This window comes from Nelusetta ayraudi, unplaced genomic scaffold (assembly GCF_046127955.1).
Source record: "Nelusetta ayraudi isolate G7.1 ecotype Tasmania unplaced genomic scaffold, CSIRO-AGI_Nayr_v1 ptg000137l, whole genome shotgun sequence".
Lineage (NCBI taxonomy): Eukaryota > Metazoa > Chordata > Actinopteri > Tetraodontiformes > Monacanthidae > Nelusetta > Nelusetta ayraudi.
Window position 1 is genome coordinate 322,279 of NW_027466187.1, and position 20,632 is coordinate 342,910.

At 44.7% G+C, this 20,632-nt stretch overlaps 2 protein-coding genes and 1 long non-coding RNA gene across 3 annotated transcripts in view; 2 read left to right on the plus strand and 1 right to left on the minus strand.

The window, feature by feature from the left end:
- Window positions 1-20,632, plus strand: part of LOC142879624 (NLR family CARD domain-containing protein 3-like) — a 185,109-nt gene that overhangs the window by 110,255 nt on the left and 54,222 nt on the right. The window lies entirely within an intron of this gene.
- Window positions 1-20,632, plus strand: part of LOC142879620 (uncharacterized) — a 156,086-nt gene that overhangs the window by 108,586 nt on the left and 26,868 nt on the right. The gene's annotated exons all lie outside the window — the stretch shown is intronic.
- Window positions 1,069-2,072, minus strand: LOC142879629 (uncharacterized). The gene is made up of 2 exons (XR_012925332.1): window positions 1,903-2,072; window positions 1,069-1,508 (listed from the first exon to the last, which is right to left on the minus strand). It is a non-coding gene; the product is annotated as an uncharacterized LOC142879629 (long non-coding RNA).

A 20,632-nucleotide genomic window follows, 5' to 3' on the forward strand; every position in this document is an offset into this window, starting at 1 on the left:
AACATCCCTCACTAACTGGTGACCCTGGGGGAGCAGAGGGTGACCCTGGAGACCAGAGGGTGACCCTGGGGGACCAGTGGGTGACCAGAGGGTGACCCTGGGGGACCGGATCACCCTGGGGGAGCAGAGGGTGACAATGGGGGACCAGAGGATGGACAGAGAGCTAACTGACTTTGCGACCACCATAAGACTTTATAACCCGGTCATTTACAGGGGGGAGAACTCATGATCCATCGGAGGCACGGGGGGGGTCAAGGGACAGAGAGCAGTCAGACTTCATGCCCTGACAATACTTTGGTGTTGCTAGGGTTCTGAACTGGGCCCAGAGCTCTGTATAGTTGTACCCTCAATTGATTTCTTTACTAAAGACATATTTAAATTGGCATTCTTCTCCTGTGACTCTTCATTCAACCAACACGCGGATCAGCAGCACGGCACAAGGAAATCTGATCCAACAATACATAGAGAGAGAGAGAGAGAGAATTTTGTGTATACAACATTAATACAAACAAAGTACCGTAAATACGCCAGGGATTGACAGAAAAAAAAAAGATAACCTTAATCAACCGATGTAGTTTGGCCTAATAGAGTTGCCGTATGTGATGTCATTGGCAGTCGCCCACCGGACAGAGGCGACTGCCAATGACGTCACATACGGCAACTCTATTAGGACGGGGTTTGCCCATGTCTGTACTAGAACCACCCAGAACCACCAGGGTGTTTAGCTCTTAGAACCCCCTAGAACCTCCTAGAACCATCCAGAACCACCAGGGTGTTTAGCTCTTAGAACACCCTAGAAGCTCCTAGAACCATCCAGAACCACCCAGAACCACCAGGGTGTTTAGCTCTTAGAACCCCCTAGAACAATCCAGAACCACCAGGGTGTTTAGCTCTTAGAACCCCCGAGAACAATCCAGAACCACCAGGGTGTTGAGCGCTTTATTGCAATGACTCTGCAAACACTGAGACACCTGAGTCAAATGATACAAGTGTTGGTGAAGATGCCACATTTCACAGCACATTGAAGCTACTAATATAGATCTACATACACATTAATCTACCTGAACATGCAAACACAAGCAGGTGGAGATTTAAAGATACTGCTCAAGAAAAAAGGTGCATTAAACATTGATGGACTTATATGGGTACGCATACAAATATATATTTATTAGTGCTGGGACTCCATTAAAGAAAATAATCTAATTAATTATGGTCTTTGTAATTGGTCAAACCTCTGACCTTTGACCTCTATCAGTCATGGTTGACCTCCAGTGCTCACGCAGTGCTTCACTGGAAGGCCAAGAACAATCCAAGAGTCCATATGTGGCACTGCAAGGTCCACCAGTGGCTTTTGGGACGTCTCTCCCAGTAACCACAGCAGCGTGTAGGGAGAAGCAGTCCGCCAGCCACCAGGCTCCACTGGGGTCAAAGGTCGTGACACGCAGTTCTGTCAGCCACCACTAGATGGAGCCCTCCTCTTCACTCTCCTCCTCATCCTCCCTCAATACCTCTCCCACCTGCAGAGAGAAGAAGAGACAGCAGGAGTCAGGACTCATAGTCCTTGAACGCATCATCACACAGACGTTGACTGTTGATGGAGATGATGGAGTGACTGGTGAGAAGAAGCAGACTCTCAGTCACATGTCAAGTGTGGAACATATGAAGGTCATGTGACCATGGAGTGTTGGACTGATACTGAGGCCTGATGAAGATGAACTGATCAATAATTGACTGGTGAACTGAGAGAAGAAGCAGTTTGGCAGCAGATGTTGGATGAATGAGGAGCAGCTGGACGACACCATCCTCCTCTCACACTGTGACTGGGAACACTGGACCTCTGCTGTGGGATCAACTGGCTTTTGTGCTGGAACCATCATCCACTGCTTCCAAACCAGTACTGACCTCACAGTCTGCAGTTGATGGTCACTGCTGTGGACAAGATCCATCAGTGGCTTCACTGATGATTCCTTCAGGTTGTTCAACCTCAGGTGCAGCTCTCTGAGGTGGGAGGGGTTGGACTTCAGAGCTGAGAGCAGCCAATCACAACTGACCTCTGACAAACTGCAGTCAATCAACCTGAATAGAGAATAAATGATGGAGAGTTTATAATGATGGAGAGTTTTTCCAGGGTGTCATCACTCTGAAAATCAAAGTGAAATGTCGACTTCAGAATCTGACACTACAGAAAATGTCACCTTGAAATTAAATCCTCAGTCCAAAACTAATGTGTGTTGAAATGATGTTTGGTCACATGACCACTGATGAACAGAATGAAGTTTTCATATTTCTGGATGTCATTTTGATATGAATCAACCTTCAGTTCAATGTTTATTCAACATGTGTGATGAAGTGTGTTTGGTGCTGAAACCATCATCCACTGGTTCCAAACCAGTACTGACCTCAGAACCTCCAGTTTACAGTCTGGACTCTGCAGAAAACCACTCAGCACCTTCACTCCTGAATCCTGCAGCTGGTTCCAACTCAGGTCCAGGAGTCTGAGGTGGGAGGGGTTGGACTTCAGAGCTGAGAGCAGCCAATCACAGCTGAGCTCTGACAAACTGCACAACTCCAACCTGAATAGAGAATAAATGATGGAGTGAGTGGAGTTTTCATCACTATATGAAATTAAAAATATGAACGTCTATAACACTGTAATGTCCATTAAACGAATCAGAAGCACAACAATAATACTGAAATAATGAATCACCACAATAAAATATTTTATATCAACCTGTTTAGTCATGTGACCACTGATCAGCTGTTAACAATGTTGGAATTCATTGATTCATTTTGCCTCAAAGGTTCAGTGTGTAAAATCAGTGCAGATTTATTGCTGAAAGCTTCATATACAACCGTCAATATAGTTTGAAGTCTTTGATTAGTAGAAAATAAAAGTCCTCTGCTTTTCCTGCCATTAGAATGTTTCTTTCTAGAAACAGACAGAAGGTCAAAGGTCGTGGCCATCTTGCACCGCCATGTTTGTAGGCGGCTGGTTGGGAAGATGAGTTTGAGAGACAGTTTCATATTGATGGTTGGAGGCTGGAATCCTCTAATAAAGCAAGTGCTGAGAACAAATTGTTATTAAGTGACTGAAATGCAGTGGAATCTTTTCTGCATCTTGCTCATCAATACTGAACTGACTGAGATGATAGAACCTGCATTGACCCTTGACCTTCTGCTGAGTCCAGCTGGATCTATCTACAGTATCTAAGTGCTCATACAGGTGGCTAATGCTAGCGCTAGCTGAAAATCATGCTAGCACTGGACTGTCTGCTGTGACTATGACTGATTGTGATGCTAATAGATGGTTGTAATATTTGTGTTGATGGAACTTTATCATTATACAGAGAACTAGACACCTTTGCTGTCAACCACATCCTTTATGATGCTGGAAGGCTACCGTAGTTCACTGGCAAGAAGGGGAGAGGGAGCGTCAGCAAGTAAGCACTGCAATCTGATGGCACTAGATGGCAGGATTTTACATACTGGACCTTCAAACCCAGTTTCACTCATTTCAAACACAAACCAGTGACTGCAAATTGAATTTCCAACAGCAGTGAAGTGAAAATCATGACAACAATAACAAGAGTGATAGAAGTTGTAGAGTGAAGAGGGTGAACTGACCTCAGAGTCTCCAGTTTACAGTCTGGACTCTGCAGAAAACCACTCAGCTCCTTCACTCCTGAATCCTGCAGCTGGTTGTCACTCAGGTCCAGGTGTCTGAGGTGGGAGGGGTTGGACTTCAGAGCTGAGAGCAGCCAATCACAGCTGAGCTCTGACAACCTGCACCTCTCCAGCCTGAATGTAGAATAAATGATGGAGAGTTTATAATGATGGAGAGTTTTTCCAGGGTGTCATCACTCTGAAAATCAAAGTGAAATGTCGACTTCAGAATCTGACACTACAGAATAAAATGGGAGAGGGAGGGTGAGCGAACGAGTGCTGCACTGTGGAGTCCATTACTGGCTCTTGATGATGTTGGTGTCTGGGCCCCCTTGCACCAAAGTAGGATTGCGTCATCCAAGATGAGTCACTAAGCCTTCAGCGTTCAACCAATCCACAACACGTGTGTCCAGGCTTCATGGGTCGCACTAAAAGCCATCCAGGATGAGAAGACACGGATTCATCAAGCCAGGTGAAAGCTATCCTGGATCAGTGCGCCATGCACGCGGCTTCCTTCCATAGACCCCGGTTATGGAGCTGGGATTAACGGATTGGCCATCTTTGACCTCCTCATAAGCCTCCATGAGGATTTGCGCCTGGGACGGGGATTCAGACTCTCGAACTTTTTTTTTTTTGTAATTTATTGTTTATTTGGAGAAGCAAGTGTACAGACATTTCTCTTGCGTACAATATAAAGTCCACATCAAGTGTGGATATGAAAATATAATTGCTAATAATACTCCATTCCTTTTAACATAAAAAAGAAAGAAAAAAAAAACAAACAAAAAAAAAAAACACAGTAAAATGTGTATCATCTCATGAACCAGTCTAGCAGTGTGTATCATGACAATGATTTTACAGAGCAGTCAAATTCAGTTTACAGAAATGACAGCTTTTATATATTCCGTCCATTTTGTCCATATCCTGAAAAAGGAGTCTCTTTGACCTTTAAGACAGAATGACAATTTCTCTAGAATGTAAATATTCTGAACAATATCAATCCATTCATCAATTGTAGGTGCTTCAGTCCTCAACCATTTTCTCGTGATAGTTTTTTTGCTTGCTGCCAGAAGCATTGCCATGAGTTTTTTATCTGACAAATTCCAGTTATCCCATGAGATGTCTCCTAAGTACAGGACTTCACATTTACAAGGAATTTTCTCAACAAAAATGTTATTTAAGTGCATGCACAGTTGATCCCAGAATGGTTTGATCACCGGACAACCCCAGAAGATATGGTAATGATTTGCCTTGTCTGTCTTACATTGTCTCCAGCAGGTTGCACTGTTGCTGTGATGTTTTTTCTGGGCAGGGGTTACAAAAAACCGAACAATGTTCTTCCAACAGAATTCCCTCCATGAATTGGAGCTTGAGGTCGTCCATTGAAATTTGTGAATCTTTTCCCAGCTTTCAACTGAAATAATTAAATTTCCTTCTTTTTGCCATTTATTCCTTATGTAGTCTGTGTCAACTTGTTTGTACAGCTGAATACCATTGTATAACTTGGAGACAACTTTAGTACAGGAACCTGATTTCAACAATGACAAAAGCACTTCTAAGAATCCTGGTCCAGCTGTTTCCCAAGTTTCTTGTAGATTATGATTATAGTAAGACCTAACCTGCAGATATCTGAAGAAGTCATCCTTCTCCAACCCATTTGACCTTTGAAGTTCTTCAAAACTCTGAAACACCCCCCTCTTGATAAATGTATAATAGGTGGTTAATCCTTTTGAGATCCATCCCTTGAATCTCCCATCATTCTTGTTTGGTTTAAAAGCCGAGTCAAAAGCGCACCACTTGAACATTTTGATCTGGTTACCTAAATGGCAAATTTTCACTATTCTTCTCCAAGAGTTTAGCATTGTGTATAACATCGAGTCATGCGGTATCATCAAAATATTCTTGTAGTTCTTTGTCCATCAACATCGATAAGAGAGGTACACCTTCCACTGAGGAACTCTCTATGTCTTTCCATCCTGCATTGTATTGTGGACAGCATAGATAGATTAATGGTTTCAGTTGAGCTGCAAGATAATATTCCTGTAGGTTGGGAAGACCCAACCCCCCTTTCTCTTTCTTCAACTGCAGTGTTCTGTACCTTATTCTGGCCTTTTTCCCTTGTCAGATATATTGTGATATTAATCTGTCCCATTCTGTAAATTGTTTCTCTGGAATCAAGATAGGTAAGCACTGAAATAGATATAACAAGCGTGGACTGACTCAACTCTGGAGTGTAAATTGAAAAAAGGGATCACATTCCATCTCTGTATGTCTATTTTTAGTCTTGATGTTAGGGGGCCATAGTTGGCATCGAAAGTCCTGGAAAATTCTTTTGTTAGAAAAACCCCCAAATATTTTATGGAATCCGCCTCCCAATTCCATCTATACAAACTCTTAATTTTGTTTGGAGGGACATAATTCAGTGTTAAAACCTGAGTCTTGTTGATCTTAATCTTGTAACCCGACAATGAACCATATTCCGCAATCATCTCCATTAATATGGGTATCGTTTTAGTTGGATTTGTTATAGTTAGTATTAAATCATCAGCGAACAGGGATAGCTTTTGTTCACCAGAGGCCATCGCAACTCCTGTTATGTCAGGCCTCTGCCTTATCCTTTGGCTCAAAGGCTCTATAATGTATCTCTAGTGTGTTTAACTCATCCAATTCTCTTTTCACTTCCTTGATTTTAATATTTGTTACCTCCCAGAAGGTTTTAGAATGCTCCTGTTGGAGTTTCCTTAACTCCTCCTCCAGTTTGTATTGTTTTTGTAATCTCATTTTCTTTTCGTTTGAGGAGATCGCTATTATTTTACCCCTGATCACCGACTTTAACGCGTCCCAGAGTATAATTGGCCCCACCTCTTCATTGTCGTTTTCATCCAAGTATCTTTTAATTTCATCTTTCAAATTATTTTTTAATAATTTTATTTTTCAGCAAGTTTGTGTTAAACCTCCAGAGAGTGAATCTGTTTTTCTTAGTCAGAAAAAAAAACATATAAATTGGACTGTGGTCCGAGTTAGGGCTCTGGCCGATTTCACATTTTTCTATCCTATGAATATCATCTTTGAGCATGAAAAAATAATCTATGCGTGAGTATACTTTGTATGGAGGGGAGTAATGCGTGTAATCCCGACGACATGGATTTTTAACTCTCCATACATCCACCAATCCAGTTTCTTCTAACATGTTTCTGATTCTTTTACTGATAGTTTGTTTATTAGATTTTCCATTAGACAAATCCAAATTCGGGTTTAATCTAACATTAAAGTCCCCGGCATATATCAATACCCCTTGACTTTTTGTTACTGTCATTTCAAATATGTGTCTATAGAAGGTCCAGTCGCTACCAGGTGGAGCATAAACATTAATAAGAGTTATCAGGACGCCATCAATTTTCCCTGTAGTCAAAACAAATCTGCCTTCCTTGTCTTTATGTTCTGCAATATGTTCATAGTGCAGGGTACTTGATATTAAAGTTGCCACCCCTCTTCGCCTCCCCGAAGCATGGGAAGAAAAATACACATATTTATATCCCATCTTATTCAACTTGGCATGTTCGGAATCGTCTAGGTGGGTTTCCTGCAGAAAAGCTATTTGGACCTTTTCTTTCTTTCTCTAGATAAAATCTTCCATCTTTTTATCGGATTATGCATACCATTTATATTGAATGAAACCACCTTCAGTTGTTTTCTTTCCATTTAAGTGATGTCTTCCATTTCACCAATCACATTGGAGAGCCCCCTCAAGCCCACTAGAACTAAAAGAACATGAACAGATAAAGCAAGAACATACATACTCACTGCACAATGAAAAAACAAAAAAACAAAAAACAAAACAAAACAAGCTCGGCTTCCAAACAGGGGTCCATAACCTAGACCCTGTTGAGCTTCTTGGTGACAGCCCGGAAGGGAATGTCCTCCCAAATCTATTGGTGAGGGCCCTTCAGGTGGCAGCAGCACAGTTCCGGATGGACCCTGACGAACCTTTTTGTGAAACTATCATCTTTAACTTAGCCTATGTAGAAATTTCTATCTGAGAAGTGTACCTCAAGAGGAAAAACGTGGTATCCTTCAGTTCTCAAGGAGCTGGTGGTGATGTTCTCCTAAATGCCCGGAGCCTCTCTTTGTAGTTGACTTCTCTTGAAGAGCTGGAGGCGCCTTTCTCTCTTCTCCCTCTTGTCCTAGTCCAGGTCAGCCGCTCGATCTGCTCCTTCAGGGAATCAGGTGAACTGATGACTTTCACTTTGTAACCTCTTTTGACCATGTCCTCCGTAGCCTCCTCTATGTTGTCGTAGGTTCTGGGCCCTTCTTCATATCTCACTCGCAATCTCGCCGGAAAAAGGGTCTGGAACGAGACCCCGTTCTCCTTCAGAGCCCTACGAACCTCCGTATACTCTCGTTTTTTTCTGAGAATGGCTGGTGGGTAGTCGTGGTCGAGATTTATTCGCTTTTCACGCCAAAAGAGTCCCTTTTGTTGCCAAGCCTTGCGCAGTACAGACTCTTTCATTTTGAAGCTCGAAAACATCACAAGTATTGAATGTGGTGATACATTCTTCGGGGGTTGCGGTCCCAGCGCCCGATGTGCTCTTTTTATCCGCACGTCTGCCGCGTTCTCGACCAGACGGAGCCCCTCTTTCAGTAAGGTCTCCACAAATGTAGTCATCGACTCCGAGTCCTTCTCGGACCCCTCCGGAACACCGTAGATCCTGACATTTTCCCGACGAGATCGACTGTCCAGGTCCGTTAGCTTTTCTTCCAGCTTCACGTGTAACTTTAGCAGCCCGGTTAACACTTCCTCCGTGTTTAGAGTCCTCTCTTCATTTTTCTCCACCTGCTCCTCCACTTCGCTGATTCTTGCATTCGTTTTATTAATTTCCTCCTTGATAGACTTCAGTTGTTTGTTGTTTTCCTGACGGAAACCTCTCAGTTCTTCTAGTAACACTTCTAAGCTAGCCATCTCGTCCTCGCTTCTTCGTTAGCCCGTGGCTTCACGGAGTTAGCTGTAACTACTTCCTTTCTCTTGCCGATTGTTATATAGAAGCAGGGGCTTCGTTTGTCGTCTTACCCCCTCTGTATGTTTACCGTGGTATGTGGAAATTATATTACTCAACTGGATGGGGGTAGGTCTGTGATTTCTTCGGTTCTTTCGGGAGCCATTCTATCGAGCTGCCATCTCCATGAGTCTCCAGACTCTCGAACTTTCAAAGCTCGCGAGCTTGGAAGCCCAGACTCCCAGGTCATAGTCATGCGCACCAAGCATTCAGCCAAAGGGATCTTCCCTTGGCCAAGCAGCCAGGGTGCATGATCAATTGGAGGCATAGTGACAGGACCGTCCACTGTCACAACAACAACCTCATGTTACTCTTTGATGTGTCTTCATCTTTCTATGGGATGTGTATTTTTATATAGGATGCATGGCAAAGTAGAAGTCATGTTAGAAATTATCCAATGATTGCAATATGATCTCAACTCATTTCTTTATCATGATTGAAATGAAATGATTCCAAAGCTTGAAATAATGACAGTGGCTGGAGGTGAATGTGATAACAATGTGCAGTGTTGAGTGGAAGAAGCACTGCCTTCCACTGGTGGTGACTGTTGACTGAGACAAGGATGAAATAGATCCTGGAACTCAGCCTGGTCTGGAGCAGCTCACTCCACACAATAAATCTCCATGGTAACTTCTAGCAGAACATATCTCACTTCCACCTATCCCACTGTTGTGCAACCACATCAAACATCAATTGATCCAGGATAACCAAGATATCCCGGCTTAATCCCTCATCCTAGTTTCCTGCAACAGGGCCCAGTCAAGTGAAAATCATGACAACAATAACAAGAGTGATAGAAGTTGTAGAGTGAAGAGGGTGAACTGACCTCAGAGTCTCCAGTTTACAGTCTGGACTCTGCAGAAAACCACTCAGCACCTTCACTCCTGAATCCTGCAGCTGGTTGAGACTCAGGTCCAGGTGTCTGAGGTGGGAGGGGTTGGACTTCAGAGCTGAGAGCAGCCAATCACAGCTGAGCTCTGACAACCTGCAGCTCTCCAACCTGAATGTAGAATAAATGATGGAGAGTTTACAATGATGGAGAGTTTTTCCAGGGTGTCATCACTCTGAACATCAAAGTGAAATGTGGACTTCAGAATCTGACACGACAGAAACAGAGAGGGAGGGAGAGAGGGTGAGTGAGTGAGCGCTACAATCTGAAATCTGATCACTAGATTGCAGTATTTTACACACTGGACCTTTAAACCCAGTTTCACTCATTTCAAACACAAACCAGTGACTGCAAATTGAATTTCCAACAGCAGTGAAGTGAAAATCATGACAACAATAACAAGAGTGATAGAAGTTGTAGAGTGAAGAGGGTGAACTGACCTCAGAGTCTCCAGTTTACATTCTGGACTCTGCAGAAAACCACTCAGCTCCTTCACTCCTGAATCCTGCAGCTGGTTGTCACTCACCTCTCCAACCTGAATAAAGAATGAATATTTGATTCCTTCCATGGTGTAAATGTCATATTCAGAGTCATTCCTCCCTGTTGATGATCCAGATGTGCGGCTGTTGGGATCACTGAGTCATTCCCTCAAAGGAGTCATTGTGCCAGTGTGTTGTCAACACAATAACAACAGCAGTGTGTCAGTCAGTGTGCAGCCAATCAGCAGTGAAGATGGAAAATAATCAGTGAGTCCTTTGTGTGATTGTGGCTGTTTTCAGTCATCAGAGTCTCGTTACAAGTCAAACACATTCAAAGGACAAGATGAAGAAATACTGCTGCACTATTAATCTGCCTCTAATATTTCTTCACAGGATCTTCTGCTCAGTCATGTGACCTTCATCACCAATCAACAACTTCCATTGAGCTCCAAAGTGACTGGAGACATTTTCCACACTTTCTTCCACCATCCAAAGTCTTTTCTGGCTGCAGATTGTTGACATGAAAATATCAACAACATCCACTTTGTCTAGATGAGTCTTTAATATCTGCTTCAAAGTCTTCACACTGAGCAGCGTTACACACCAGTTGTCATCTGCTGACACACACTGTCCACCAGTAGAAAGCAGGAACTGACCTGAGAACTTCCAGTCTGCAGTTTGGACTCTGCAGTCCAGCACAGAGCAGCTTCACTCCAGGATCCTTCAGGATTGTCCAACTCAGGTCCAGCAGTGTGAGGTGGGAGGGGCTGGACTGCAGAGCTGAAGACACCACTGGCACAGTGAAGATCTGAGAGTTGAACACTGAATTGAAATGAAGTTGCTGCTTCCATCATCATCATCATCATCATCATTACCATCATCATCACCACCATAATCATCATCACCATCATCATAATCTTCATCACCATCATCGCCATCACCGTCATCACCACCACCATCATCATCATCATCATCACCACCACCATCACCACGATCATCACCATCACCATCATCACCATCACCATCATCACCATCACCATCATAACCACCATCACCATCATAACCACCATCATCATCATCATCAACATCATCATCACCTCCATCATCATCATAATCATCATCATCATCAACATCATCAACACCACCATCACCATCATCTTCATCATGAATGATTGAAGAGTTGATTTTGGTTGACAGTGTAAATTCAATCAATCTTGTGCAATCAACTGACAACAATGAAAAAGAAGCTTCCTAAACAAATGTGCACATTATAAAGACTCACAACAACAAAAACATAACAACTGTGTGAAGGAAAAAGCAGCAGGCTGAAGCCCAAGCTGATTCTTGCCTGTCCTATACAGTCCATAAGATTAGCTGGAATAATTAGTCAGACAAAATCAAAAAGGAAAAAAAGAGAAGTGCAACTCAACAAAATATGCTTGACATTATTCTTCATCATTGACTCACAATTCAACACACATACACACACACACACACACACACACACACACACACACACACACACACACACACACACAGTGTTTACATACCTTACTAAACGTATCACAGCCTTCCTGCAGTTCCTCACAGCTGGAATCAGTCTCAATCTTCCCTCCCAGGTTGTGTTGTACTTGCTGGGGTCCAACTCCTCCATAACCTCCTCTGACATCTGCAGCATGTAGGCCAGAGCTGAACACTGGATGGCTGAGAGTCCCTTCTCTGATCTGTTCTCTGACTGCAGGAACTCTTGGACCTCCTGATGCACTGACTGATCCTTCACCTCCAGCAGACAGTGGAAGATGTTGATGCTTCTGTCAGGAGAAACATCACCAGTGTTCAGCTCCTTCAGGTTGTTGATGACCTTCTGTAAGGTTCCTGTATGATTGTCAGTGAGACCCAGCAGGCCTCCTAAGAGTCTATGGTTGGATTCCAGACTGAGTCCATGGAGAAAGCGAACAAACAAGTCCATGTGACCGTTTGGACTCTGCAGGGATTTCTTCATCATCTTCTGAAGGAACTCATCCAGGGATTCTCCAGAGTGACCATCTTCTGTCCTCTTCCAGTTGGTGTGACAGTGGAAGCTGAAGACTGCAGCCAGAAACTCCTGGATGCTCAGATGAACGAAGCAGTAGACGGTTTTGTGGAAGATCACACTCTCTCTTCTGAAGATCTCTGTACAAACTCCTGAGTACAAAGAGGCTTCAGTCACACTGAGACCACACTTCTCCAGGTCTTCACTGTAGAACATGATGTTTCCACTCTCCAGATGTTCAAATGCCAGCTGGCCCAGCTTCAGAAGAAGCTCCCTGTCAGCCTCCGTCAGCTCCTGTGGACCTCCTCCATACTTGTGCTGCTTCCTCTTGGTCTGGACCAGCAGGAAGTGTGAATACATGTCAGTCAGGGTCTTGGGCAGCTCTCCTCTCTGCTCTGAGCTCAACATGCTCTCCAGAACTGTGGCAGTGATCCAGCAGAAGACCGGGATCTCACACATGATGTGGAGGTTCCTGGAGGCCTTGATGTGGGAAATGATCCTGCTGGACACATCTCCTCTATCTCTGAACCTCCTCCTGAAATACTCCTTCTGGTCATCGGTGAAGCCTCGTACTTCTGTCAGCCTGTCCACACATGACGGAGGGATCTGATTGGCTGCTGCAGGTCTGGAAGTTATCCACAGCAGAGCCGAGGGAAGCAGATCTCCTCTGATCAGGTTTGTTAGCAGGACGCTGACTGACTTCTTCTTAGTGACGTCAATCACCACCTGGTTCTTCTCAAAGTCCAGAGCCAGTCTGCTTTCATCCAGGCCGTCCAAGATGAAGAGAAGTTTGCAGACATGCAGCTGCTCTGCTGTGAGCTTCTCTAACGTTGGATGGAAAACATGGAGAAGCTCCAGAAGACTGTAGTGCTGCTCTTTGACCAAGTTGAGCTCCCTGAATGAGAGAGGAAGCACCAGATGAAGGTCCTGGTTCTCCAGGCCCTGGGCCCAGTCCAGAGTGAACTTCTGCACTGAGAAGGTTTTTCCAACCCCAGCGACGCCGTTGGTCAGCACCACTCTGACTCTGAGTCCCTGCTGCTCAGGTGAGGCTTCAAAGATCTGGCTGCACCTGATTGGACGGTCGTGGAGGCTCTTCTTGGTCTTCTTGGTCTCCATGGTCTCAGAGGTCTTGGTGGTCCTCTTGGTCTTCTTGGTCTTCTTGGTCTTCTTTGTCTCTGTGGTCTTCTTGGTCTCTGTGGTCTTCTTGGTCTTGTTGGTCTCCAGCTGCCTGACCTCATGCTCTCTGTTGACCTCCTCACTCAGTCCCTCAGTGATGTAGAGGTCAGTGTAGATGCTGTTGAGGAGGGTTTGACTTCCTGCTTCTTCACCTTCAGTCACACGTTCACATCTCCTCTCCAGACTGATCTTCTGCTGCTGTAGAAGCTACTGCAGACCATCATCAGCCTCTGGAGCAGAGAAAAGGTTGGAGAAGAAAACATCAGTGTGACAGTGTGAGCATCATTTTCTCTCCACAACTTTTCAGCTGCTGTGGTGAAGCTGCTGTGTGACTGTTTGCTCTCAACGTCCCTCAGTGAATCTTCTCACTGGAGGTCCTGACGTGATCTCAGAGGGAGAAGTGAAGGAGGTGCCGGTGGACAGTCTTACTGTGATCAGTCTGGCTGTGACTGGCAGGTTGCAGTGCTGCTCCACACTGAAGACACGTGGACTCACCTGATGGAGCAGACCGGTCCCAGAATGAGCCAATGAACCTTCTGTATAACGAGGACGTCCAGCTCATCCTGGCCTGCTGCTGCTGCTGCTGCTGCTGCTGCTGCTGCTGCTGCTGCCGCTGTAGAAGCTCCTTCAGCTGCTGCTTCTCACCACCAGGACTCCCCTCCGTCTTCCTGTGGAGACACTTTGGCTTTGAGTGAGTGGATCAGTTGTTGGTGTCCATCACTTGTCAGCTGTTTTTCTGACTCCATCATTAGTTGGATGGAATCATTGTCTCCATCAACACTAACTGACAGCCTGCTGGCCTCCTAGTGGGCTCTTCACAAATCACTTCTTGTCTTTTGCTCTCTTTTCTAAATTCAATCCCTTCATGCAGCTTCACAATCAAAGAATTTGAGCCACAAAGAATGGAGCGCAGCCGTTAATGACGCCGTCTTTTAGCCACCACGTTGCGCCCGTCATGGATTTGTAGCTGTTTTCTAGGCTGGTCCTGTCACATCATCTAATATATTATTAGATGACATATTCATCTATCAAATGTATATTTTCTATCTGGTGTGGTTGACACCTGGTGGGCTCTGGTTGAGCAGTGGCTCTGTTGAACTGGTCCTTTGTTTCTCAGCAGACAGAGACAGTGGAGTCACATTGCACTGAACTTTGGATTGAAATTCATCTCAGTGGAGTTGAGCTGCACTTTATGACAGAGCATCAAACATTCCTGCCACTGCATAAAGTTCAGTCTCAAAAAGGCTTTGCTGCATTTCAACATGATGAATGTGACCATGTCAAAGATTCTCTTCTCTTGACCACTGACCACAACATCTGACACCTTTTCACCTTCTGAGGAATTTATCACTGTCAAATCAAACTAGAATTAGACTGAGAAACAAGGACATTAGTGTTCTTACTGTGTTCCAGAGGCTCCAGCTTCATTACTGAAGGTTGCAGGTAGTTCCATGGACCTGTCACTCTTCAGAGACACCCCACTGGACCCTGGAGACGCTGCTGCTCCGACCTCCTCTTCCTCCACTCGAACACTTATCTTGAGCTGGAGGTCAAACAGGAAGTGAGGCAGTGAGCTCAGAACACTCTGACTTCCACTTGGGAGCGAGAGAACAGGAAGAAATCAACCAGACTGAAGTCACATTGTTGACTAGCGTCACACTGAATGAGTTATTCAGTCAGTCAGGACTCACCTGCTGCTGCTGCTGCTGCTGCTGCTGCTGCTGCTGTTGGTGGTGGTGCTGCTGCTGCTGTTGGTGGTGGTGGTGGTGGTGCTGCTGCTATGCTTCAAAATGGAGCCAGGCACAGAACAACTTTCACTTCAGGCTTCTTTTCCTGTTTCTGCTGCTCACTGTGGCTCCTTCCATCCAGCCGCCTCAACTGCTCCCACATTTCGAGAAAGTCACATGATGCTGTGTGTAAGAGAGAGAGAGAGAGAGAGAGAGTTGGGTGGGGGGCGGGGGGGGAAGACAGAGTGGGTGGGAGAGAGAGGGGGGGGCAGAGAGAGAGAGGATTGATTGATTTTCAGCAGTATTATTATGTTGACATAGTTTTTCTATTGGCTGGAAATGTCTTGTTGCCAGGCAGAAAGATCAACTCCCCAGTATGATACAACTGATGCTTGCATTGTGGCTACGAACAAAACCAAACAAGCAAAAACTGGTCAAACAGCGCCCCTCAGTGGCAGAACTGGGAGCTGCGAGGACCGACGCGTCATAGGAAGGTTTGAAGGTTCAAGGCCACATTTGAACACATTGTGTTTCTTATTGACATATTATAGAGTGACCTGTCTGAAATATCTGCCTGTTAATCAATGTGTTATTTTTTCAGCATGTGTTCATTTCTCTGTAAAGTCTGCAGTAGAAGGTAGTTTTGACTCGAGGGCGCCCCCTGGCGGCTCTTTCCAGAACTACAGTTGCCATCACTTGTTGGCAGTCCATGATGACGGTGAGAAAAATGTGATTTCCTCTTTGAAGAGCTGCACCTGTTTCTCCCTGACGTGATGAGACTGGACACTTGTTGAGGGATGTGACACTTCCTGTCAGCTCCTGAGGACAACAAGGAGGCCGAGCCTCTAATGCCCCCTACTGGCTGCACTCTGGAAGAGCCCTCCGCCCCATCCTCAGGACCAAGTGATCCTCCCTCATCGTGAACACATCACTTCCATGTGAGGAGAGAAGAAGAGACGGCAGAAATCAGCACTCACACTTCAGTCCTTGAACGCATCATCAGAGACATTCACTGTTGTTGAGTGAAGATGATGGATTCACTGCTGATGAGAAGCAGACTCTCCGTCACATATGTGCTGTGTCTCAATTCAGGGTGTGCACCCTTCAGTCCAAGTGTCCTCCGTCTGAAGGAAGCGTTCTTTGAGGACCCAGCCTAGAAGGACGGACCAAACCCCGCCTCCCCGGTAACCACTGGGGACGGTCTAGCCTTCAGTGTATTTCCTCGTTGCGTCACCACCGTTCCCTCCGGCTGGCCAACCCCGGAAGTGACGTTTTTATAGTATCAAGCCATTGGTTCGCCATCTAACAATGCTGTTGGATGATCAAATAAGTAAAATCCTACGTTAAAAACTGGATACTTTATGTGAAACTTCAATATTTAAATTTATATGTCGTGTCTTTACCAGTATTGGCAGCGGGACGGCTTGACTGGTGAGAGGGGCATGATGGGAAATGACACTATTGAGCAGATCAGGACTAAAATATTGATCCGTCCAATACGTGGATTCTCAAATCAATACTCCAGTCATCTGAGGCCTTCCATTGTTTCTCTGGGGTACAGCCAGATAGAAATGCTCCAACTCTGAATGACTGCTGCCTGCCTGCCTGAAGGGCCTCTGCTAAAATGATACAAATTGGTTATTTGACCAATGTTAAAGTTTTGCTCATTTCCTTCCTGAAATTCACCTTGAAATCCCACCCCCAGTTGGGATCAGGATAATACAGTTCTTTTTGGATCAAAGTTCTCCACATCCTACTGCAATGTTTTCAACAACACAAACTGAAGCTTTGATCCAGATTAAAATTAGGATTGGATTACATCATCTAATCCCATTTCAGAATCCTTCTTTCCCTTTTCAACCCGTTTCCAAGATTCCATCCAATCCCAGAACCAACATCCAATCAGATTACCAGTGAAGGTGTGGGCGGGGCCAAGGCTGATGGGACCGACCAATAGCAAGGTGTTGATTTTTCAACATGAGGTGTTGATGATCAAGCAGGTGTTGTCATCAACAGCCCTGTTGAGTCAGCGGTTCATCTGTATTTCCGGGACAAAGGCCGCTCCTTCCAAGACTCAAAGGTCCAGATTTTAGACACAGAAGACAGATGGTTTGAGAGAGGAGTGAAAGAAGCCACCTGTGTCCACCTAGAGCGACCCTCTGTGAACAGAGAGGAGGACTCCTGCTGCTGCTGCTGCTGCTGCCTCCAGCCAACATGCAGCCAGACGGAGAAGCACTTGGACTTTGAGGTGCTCTTGGGATATTTTCTGATTCTTAGATTCTCCGATCAGTGTTTCTGCTCCCACTTCCCTGAAATCACATGACGCTGTGTTGAGCTGAAGTGCAGCCACGCCCCTCTCTCTCTGCCAGGGTGCATCAAGTGTGGCTGTGGCTCCCAGGAGCAGTTGGAGTGCAAGAGGTGAAGATGGTCTGGTCCTCAAGGAGCTGCTCACTCCATCAAAAGACAAGGGCAGCAAACATTGTGTCAGAAGCAGTGGCAGGAAAACAGTGGCAGAAACTGCACTAGGAGCAGAACACACTGCAGGACAAAGTAGTGATGGACAAATGAAGCTTGTGGGAAACATCCAAGCACTGGAGCCACTGCTTGAAAATGGCTGCAAATGACTGCAAGCTGCAGTAACACTGCCCTCTGCTGGCCACACACACACAGACACACACAGACACACACACACACACACACACACACACACACACACACGCACACACACATCTCAATGAGCAGCATTCAGGATGCTGCATTTATTGTAGAGAAGCTTTGATGCTGAAGTATCATTGCTCTGATCACCTTTGACCTTAAAAAGCCTCGACTTGAAATAATCTCTCTCTCTCAGGGTCAAAGGTCAAGGGTCAGAGGTCAAGGTAGGTCCATTACTACTGTTATTCTCATTGCTTTGTTAATTAAAAAAAGGTTTCAACAATAAATGTTGTACACATGTGTATTTTTGTAAGCATCTTTCACATGTGTATGTTCTTAAACGTGTATATTTCAATAACATTTTAATAATCCTTTGTGTTTGATCTTCAATGTCTTTTTTCAACACATTCTATCATCTGCATGCTTTACCATCTCTTTGAAACACATTCTAATAAATATCGCAGTGTTTTTCAACATATTTTTCAATGCATTGAAAGCTCCTCCAGTTCTCCAGTCAACTCATGTTTTCATTCTGAGGCTGCTGGTGCAATTTCTCCAATCAAATCATCAACACATCAACTGTAGTCAGAGACTTTCATCATCACTATGGACACTGTTGCTTTTCCCGCCGCTTCATCGTTCAACTTTGGCTTCACTTTCAATAGGATGCCGCACTTTTCACGCTCGCCTCCCCTGCAGTCCTCTGGCGCCCCCCAGTGGAGGCTTTGAAAAGCGCAGGGCCAGAGTGATCAGTGGCACTGTTCAAAGCCACATTCACTGACTTTACCTTCCTGTTGTTGAGTTGAAACTCCGCCCACCCTTCCAGTTTCAGGGAGCCTGATTCTAACGGAACAATTGAATCAGGGGTCAGACGGTTGGAACCGGGTCAAAGGTCAAATTCATAGGTCAAAGACGTGTATTTCAGGAACGGAAGGTCATATAAAGATGATTCCACCTCTGGCCTGTTCAGAAGGGAGGAATTATGTCAGAGGATCCAGGTTTGAAGTCACTACGTCCCGGGGGCCATATGCGGCCAATTACACTCTCCAATCTGGCCGACCAAACTTGAAGGAATTATATTAATAGTCATTAAGTCATGAAATAGAAAACAATGAAAACAATTATTTTGTTGTGTTCATTATTTAATTGCCATTAAAGCAACATGTTGTCTACACATCCCCTGATATATGTCTTCCTCCAATGAGAAAGCGGCCCCTCTGTCATATTGTGGAAGCCATTATGGCCCACCAGTCAAACAGATTAGAGGCTCACTTAGTGTTGGAGTTGGGCTTGGTTCAAAGTAGCAAGAGAACAAAAGAGGCTTTGCTTCAGAATTGAACCAACAACCAGGATTGGAACCCTGGTTTTCAGCACCACAGTAAGCAGGCTAACCCACTGAGCTAAGCTGCTAAGCAGGTTCCTGAGGTCTGTGCAGGGATGTCACTACATCAATAGACAGCAGTGACTTGACATTGGTGCGTTTCAACACTGGACTCTGCAGGAGAAACAAACAGCCACAGTCACTTTGTACAAGTGCAACACAACAAGTGGAGCTGAAGCCTTTTAGATACAATGAAGAGGAAAGAAAATTCTCCTCACTCTTTGAAAATGGAATTCAAACAGAGTTTGAAAAGAGGGAAGGAGGAGCTCTGTGTTGGGAGTCAGCATTGGGCCCCACAAGACCGTCTTCAGCGCTGAGAAAGCAAAGAACTACAGAGGCCTCAGTGCTTCACCTGACACACTGACACACACTGACACACACACACTGACACACACTGACAAGCAGCGACACAGACACACAACAAAGGACAACAAGTTGCCAAAACCAAAGATTCTTCAACTCATTTCCTCATCAGTGATGAATAATAGAAGATCATCAGCATCAAATCAATCATATATAGGTCACTGTATGATATAATGACACAGTTTATAGTCACGTGTTTACCAGAAGCAGTGGGCTGTATAATAGGATGTATGAACAGGGTGACCGATTGACCTCCACAGTGCTCAGGCTAACAAGGTGGTTAGCTCAGTAGGCTAAATCTCTCGCTGTGGTTGTAGAAGATGTGGCTTCAAATCCCACTTGGTACCACATGACCAGGTTTTTACTGTGTATATTTGTACTTTATACTATAGCATGTGTTTTTTTCTGGTTTTCAGACATGTTGAGATTTTGCTTGGAGTAGCGCCGTCTCGTGCTAAGCTACCACAGGACTTTTTTAATAACTTTTAATGAAAGTATTTAAAATTCTTTGTACTTGGAAAAAAACAACATTGTATGCAGATTTTTTCAACTGTTCAGAGAAGAGCTTCAATCAGTTCTCCAGGAGCTGCATCCCATCAGCCCACAGATGGCTCAGTTAATAAGACAACTAACTGTGAATCACAAGGTTGTTGGTTGGAGTCCCACCATGGGCTGAGACTCCAACGGCCCCAAAAGATCAGTAGAAGTGACTTCAGAGTTTTCACGTAGCTCAGCATGAAAAGCAAAATATCTCTGAATACTGGATGCTTCAATTGAGATGACAAATTGCTCCTCTTGAATTGAAAACACTAGTCCCTACTGAGTGACAAAACCTTTGCCAATACTCTTTCTTTGCACACTTTATGATTCTTCCTACCCTGGCTTGTGATCTTTGATATACAATAAGACTCTGATCATTAAGATTCTGTTTGAAGACTTTCAATACCTTGTTTCTGCTTTGAATTGCCTCATCACAACCACCTGAGCCTTGGTGGTCAGCTTTTAACTAGCAAGCCCCTCCCTCTGGACCAACCCACAATGAAGTGGCAAATGACAAAAGCAGCCAATAGAAGGCCTTCAGTCAACATTAGAGGCTCCCTACCGTCACTCTCACAAGCAAAACAAAAATACACACAATTCCACTGCTTCCCCCTGACAAGTCAACCTCAAAGTCGTAGCACAACACTCCTGATTGGATGATTACTGAAGTACA